Raw genomic sequence first — 7,160 nt, forward strand, 5'->3', positions numbered from 1 at the left:
AACCTAACACTTTCAGCTAATGTCCTAGAGTGAGAGAAACCTTTCAATTACTCTCTAGTACTTAAAACGTGAAACTAGGCTAGTTGGAAACATTGTGTCAGCCAGAAGACAATGCCCAATCTTAACCATTTACAAATCATTACTTGGGGTGGCTTTATGCCTAATTATGAGGCCGTGTTGATGATTGGAAAGACTAATCTGCAACACGTCTGAGTTAGGAGATACCAGCTACTAGTCTGAAATCTAGGAGGCACAGAACTCCTTTTAGATTCTTATTGCCTCTTATCCTTTATCAGGATTTTATCCCCGATATTTTGGATGTGACTGGAGTAGATGAGTGTGCGTAGCAAACTTTAGGCTGCAAATGTTTTTCCTTTAACTCATCTTTGATGTGTAAATCCAATTTATATTGTAGAGTTAACTCTTAAAATTTTAATCCGCTTAAATGCATGTCTGTTGAGTATCTGTGATGTTCCAAACTCCGTGCTTGCTTCTGTCATTATAGTTGGGGAAGAAACTGCCTTGGCTCCTATTTGGAAAGACTTGGAAGCCCACTGGGGAAGGCTTTAACCACCAGTAATGATAAATGAAAGGAGGGCTACATGGAGTGAAATTTCTTAGAAGAGTCACTAGCAGGTAGACTGACTAGAAAAGAGGCATCCAGTGCAGCCTCCTGGAATGTGAATGTCTCTGGGCAATGGGTGCTCAGTGGGTGCTAGCTGGAGATTTGGGAAGCACATTATGCTAGAATAAACCTTTGTGATAAGTCCCAGGTCTTAGGATAACAGCAACTGGGCAGAATGAAAGAAATATCTGAAAACAAAAGCTGAAGCTGAAGGAAGTTTAGTGTCCTTCACTTGGAGCCTGCTTAAGGACTTTATATTTGTTTTAAGGGCAAAACTGATGGAATTCACAATTATATCAACTTAGATATTAATGTAAGTAAGTCACATCACCCATACCACTTATATTTATCAATAAAGTACAGAGATTCAATAGTTAGATATTAATTTGTGCATAAATCTGTGCCAACTCCTGGCCATAGCAACAGCAAGAAACATTTTATTGGGAAGAGCATGAAGGGAGTTTAAGAATACTGGTGCTTCAGGAGTATGGACTAACTTGATGGTAAGTTTCCAAGGAAGCTAGATGATGCTCATGTTTCTACCTTTCTCTATGAGTTGGTGCTACCATTCTTTTATTATTATTATTATTTTATTTTCTTATTAATAGATATTTTCTTTATTTACATGTCATATGATTTCTCCTTTCCCAGTTTCCCCTCCAAAAAAACTCAAAAAAACAAAAAACAAGAACAAACCCCTGTTCCCTCCTTCCCCTACTTGCCACCCCACCCTCTCCCGCTTGCTGGCCCTGGCATTGCCCTACACTGGGGCACAGAACCTTCACAGGGTCAAGGGCCTCTCCTCCCATTGATGACCGACTTGGCCATCCTCTACTATACACATGCTGCCAGAGCCATCAGTCCCACCATGGGTACTCCTTGGTTGGTGGTTTAGGGTACTACCATTCTTTATTGAGATTTTTGACCCATGTATGAATGGACAGCAGAGAAACTGTAGCTTTGGATCTGGTCGGTTTGATAGTTGAAAGTGAACTTCATAGAAAGGACAGAAGCAGGTCAGCAAGTCTTGAGCTTAGCAGAGAAAACTAGCAAGCAGAATCTATCCATGGGATCTAGTACCATCTAGATTTCTTTTAGACTATTCAATAACTGATTGTAAGAGTCTTCTTGGTACCTTTATTCAATGGTTTTGCATTTGATTTAACCCAACACTGCACTCTCCTCTCTCTCCCTGTAGCCATTTCTCTTCTGGATCCCTGCACACCCAACATTCAACCAACTGTAGCTTTTCTCCTACTCTGGGATTTCCCTATGTCTTATTTATTATGGGTTTTCCACTCACTCCATCTTGTTAAGCACTCTAAGGTAAGACTAGTAAGGCTTGACTTTTTTATAGCCAATGGGAATCAGAGCCAACACAGTGTGTGTACAAGTATACTTGAGGAGATTGGACTTGTTCTCCACAATTCTGAGCCCATTCCTAAAAATAAATCTGTACCTCCATGTACGTATAACTACAACCAGACTATACACACTTATGCATGTGCTTTTAGACATGTATGCATATGAAGATTCAGGGAGAGAGCAAGGAGGAGAAGGGAGGAAAGAGAAGGGATTTTTAAGGAGTTGCCTATGTGGTTATGTGTGTTAGAAATATCAGATTTTTCTGACAGGTAACACTCAAGGGAGAGTTAATTTCACAGCTCTAAGTCATAAGTTGGTCTAGAATATGAATTCTTTTCTCTTGGGAGGAACTTAGTATATTTTTAATGAAATCTTTCAACCGAGTGGCTAATTCCCATTATATTCTGGCAGACATCTGTCTTATTCAGTGTTAGTCTCAGCTAAATAGATCCTCACAGTGACACCAAGCCATGGATTTGACCCAATCTTTGGCCACCATGGCCTTGTTACGTTGACCTATCAAGTCAGTCATTAAAATATACAAATACCTGGAAGAATGAGAGGACTAAGATATTATCAGATTGAGATAGGTTTCAATTTCCTTTGTTATTAATATTATACTTGCACGCATGGTATATGTTAGAAACAGGGCAGAAGTACTGTGGGTCAGTGTTGAATTTGCAATGTTTTTACTGTTTTTAGTAAGTCCAATAGCCAGATTCAACTGGGTACAGTTATGGTCATGGAGTCTTAAAGAGAAGATGCACCAAGAGAAGAGAGGGACTAAGAAATACATGATACTTTAAGACAGCTTTTTTTTATTATTTTTAATTTTTTAAAAAGATTTATTTATTTATTATTATACAGCTTTCTGCCTGCATGTATGCCTACACGCCAGAAGAGGGCATCAGATCTCATTACAGGTGGTTGTGAGCCACCATATGGTTGCTGGGAATTGAACTCAGGACCTCTGGAAGAGCAGTCAGTGGTCTTAACCCCTGAGCCATCTCTCCAGTCCTTTAAGACGGTTTTCCTTCTGCTCTATACTGGTGCATAATCTGGTGGCTACAGGATGGAGTCATGGTGACCACTAGATGCCAAGAATGAAATGGCTGGGATATGTACTGGCAGAGACGTTGTTTCACTAAGGGGAAGTTGAGAAAGCATACTTGAATTGAATCCTGTAGAGAATCATAAGGACACTCTCAGTGTGAACCTGAGAGAAACAAGAGGCCTTGAAAGAATGAGAGGTCAAGGAGCCCCCAGCCCAAAAGTGGTCCATCCTGTGGACTTTGTCTCACCTCTCTAGGGAACATTGACCACTGTGCTAATTTTACCTCTTCCTTTTTTCTTCCCCTTCCTCTTTCATCACTTCCATTTTATGAGACAAGCTTTCAAATAAAGCCATGTCTGCTCTGGGACATGATACTATGACCAGACATTTGTCTCTTGGCAATCCTCATGCCTCCGCCTTCCAATTGGAATTTTAGGCATGCACCACTGTGCCTTCTGGGTCTCAAATTCTGCTTGGAAGTGGTGTGCTGTCTCAGCGCCCACTCCGACATGTTTACTTCCCAACTCCGACCTTTATGTGCTTACATTGCAACTTCTCTCCTATGAGTGCACCTCTGTCTCTGAGCTGTAAATGTAACCACCTCAGGACAAAGTGGCCTGTTTAGGTGGAACTCTACTTAAGATCTAGCAGTGTTTGCTGACTTGATATGTCAGGCATGGATGTAGAACCCTGAAGTACCAAAGTTGGAACTGTATTTATTTTGGAAAAAAGAATACAGCTGTAATTTTGACTTTGTCTAATTTTAGACTCCCTAATTAAGCAGGATCTGAGAGAAGATGGGCTTAAGAACATCCTTTGAATCCTTCATAGAAAAACTACTCTAGTTTCTGCTTCTCTATCTACTCTGTGACTCTCTTATGATTCTTCTAATCCATATGGATATCTTCATTTACTGAATTAGGCCAAGGAACTCATGCATTTCTAGATCAGTCAACTAATAAGTGATATTTTATAACTTCTTGACCTAAGAATATTGGTCTATGCTTGTGATGTGAGAGGAAACATAAGCTTTCTTTTAAAGATACAAAGGTGACTGGGTTCAATGAAAATACCAGTGTCTAGAGAGTCTCAGAGCAGAAGCAATGTAGATTCTATAGTGTTCTCAAGCTTTTCTGCTATCTTTATATCTACAGATGTATCATCTATCTATCTACCTGTGCATGAGTAGTTAGATCCATGACTTAAAAATGGTTTAACCTAGGGATTATATTTCTTCCCAGAGATGCAAAAGCAATACAAGCTCAACAGAAGCTGTAATAGGACTTTTGAACTCCAGTCTTTCTTTAAGTTAGGACAATATAATGTGCTATCATATGATGATGCTGATCAGCAGTAGTGAGCCCAGGTCTGAGTCACTACCTCAGAGTGTTCTGTGGTGCTACATCATGGAGATCAGTAGATTGGGTGCATTAACTTGTGTCTGTATTATTTAAGCTTTTCCAGGCAATGTTTCCTGACATATCAAGTCAGCAAACATTGCTAGATCTTAAGTAGAGTTCCACCTAAACAGGCCACTTTGTCCTGAGTTGGTTACATTTACAGCTCAGAGACAGAGGCCCACGCATAGGAGAGAAGTTGCAATGTAACTACTTTAATCTCATCATCATTTGAAGGACATCTGTGTGTGATCTGTTGTGAACCCACACATCCACCCCTACATCCACACACCTACACACAAACACCACCTTACAGCTAGAGAACTACAGAGGATAATGTTGATGGTTGGGAAGATGCCTGGGTCTGGGAGCCTTTGCAAGCTTGTGAAATACATTCTAGCTTGATGTGGTCATCAGTAAACATTATCACCATAAACTTGAAGCCATCAGTCATCAGTTAGAGTAATTAAGAAATGAAATCCAAAACAGACAGAGCAACAAAACGTAATAACTACCCTAGCACAAATGAAATGAGCATACTAGTAAATCTTCCTGTAAATATATGAATTTTAGAATTAGTCATTAATAAAAGACTTAGAAATTGTCTTCTGGAGATTTTTCATACTGTGGGCTTATAGTTGTTTCTTTTTGTTTAATTTCACTTTACTTCCTTAAAAAGTATTTTAAGATTCATCTTTATTTTTAATTATATATATGCATGTTATTATTCTGCTAAATGAACATAGAAATAAATGACTCCTAATGACATTGTAATATCCATAGATCAGAGTATTGTTCAATGCTCTTCAGCAAGGCTTCTTCTTGCAGTAGATAGTAATTAACAGAGTCTCACAATAAGGCAACATGCTGAGAGTGAGAGACTTTGAAGCACTCAGCAATAAATGGTATGTCTGTATAACACCCGCCCCGTCAAGGCTTAAGGATCTATGCAGAAGAGGAAGAGAAAAGATTGTAAGAGCCAGAGATAATCGATGACTCTAAGGAAACCACATAATCCAAACACAACAGTGATGATACACTTAAGAACTCACAAGAGACAATGACAACATACAGAATGTTTACACAGTTTCAAACTAGACAAAACCATGGGATGCAGAAATGTAAGTGGACATGTTTGTGATTGATATGTGCTAAGAAAGGGATACTTCTTTCTCTCCAGTGGAGTGTCTCTGGGTATATCAGTCATACTCTAAGGTATGGTTACTTCATACCCAGAAGTAATTGGCCAACACAAAACAGACTTCATATTCTTTGTGTGTTTTTCATTTTGTTTTGCTTATGTATTTTTCATTTTATTATTTTTATTTTTAGTTTGTTTGTGTTGTTTTTGTTTTGTTTTGAGGGAGTGAGAGAGAGAAAGAACATGAAGTTGGTTAAGTGAAAATGTGAGGAGAATATAGAAGGAGTTGGGAGGGGAAAATATATGATCAATATATAGTATAAAATTATTTAATTGAAAAAGACCATATAATTGACAGAGTTGACAAACTTTACAGCATTATATAAACTATTGCATAGGCCTCTAAGCCTTTCAGGTAACCTACAGGTCATCGTTTAGCGTGAGTTATGAAAAATCTTATATTAGTTCAGATGCATTACTAATTATAATTGTTCATAAGTTCTAAAATTGTTAATATATACCATATTCTGCTATTAAAAATATCAACATTCTGTTATAAAGTGTACTATTTCATGTTTTGAAGGTAAGTTTGGGTTTGTAAATAAAATATGCTAATATAGAATTAATCACAATTGAGAGATTAAAATACACAATTTTAAATGTGGTAAAACAAACATGAGACCTATCAATCTTTTACCACTGACTTAGTATTCTTATATTAATAAAGCTTGCAGTGCACATACTTTATATTCAGATATGGTCTTACTATGTCCAGGCTGTCCTCCGACTTGCTCTTCATCCTAGGATAAGTTAATCTCCCAGATGTAAATTAGGCCAACAAGCCCCACCCTTCCATTGGTTGAGAGCAACTGTCTATGACCTAAGCAACTGCCATCTTGAGGAATTCATCTGTGCTCCCTTTGCAAAAGATTATCTTAGGTTGGTTTGTTAACAGCTTATACCTTCCCCACAAGTATCCCATTTCTCTCTACCTACTAGCAACAATGAATATGGCTTGGGAGAGGAACTAGTGTATATATTGTCTGTCTGTCTCTGTCTGTCTGTCTGTCTTTTAGTCTGACTATCTATCTACCCAACTTTCTATCCATCTATCTATCTACCTGTCTGTCTGTCTGTCTGTCTGTCTGTCTGTCTGTCTGTCTATCTATCTACTTACCTACCTATCTATCATCTATCTATTCCCTATCTGTATCATCACTATCTATATAATTTGCCATATATGACTATATATATATGTATATATATATATATATATATATATATATATATATATAGAGAGAGAGAGAGAGAGAGAGAGAGAGAGAGAGAGAGAGAGAGAGAGAGAATGAGAGAGATAAGAATACTGAAGAGGCAGAATTACAGCAAGACAGGGATATACATATATGGATACATGCAAGAGAAGATTAGAGGTTGGGCTCAATCTATTCTTCTGTGAAGAAACCCTTATCCTTGTTGGGTAAAGGTGGGGCTTTTTGGGGAAGAAATATCCATAATGAGTGTGTGTTTGTGTATGTGTGTGTGTGTGTGTGTGTGTGTGTGTGTGTGTGTGTGTGTGTG

This window comes from Mastomys coucha, unplaced genomic scaffold (assembly GCF_008632895.1).
Source record: "Mastomys coucha isolate ucsf_1 unplaced genomic scaffold, UCSF_Mcou_1 pScaffold21, whole genome shotgun sequence".
Classification (NCBI taxonomy): domain Eukaryota; kingdom Metazoa; phylum Chordata; class Mammalia; order Rodentia; family Muridae; genus Mastomys; species Mastomys coucha.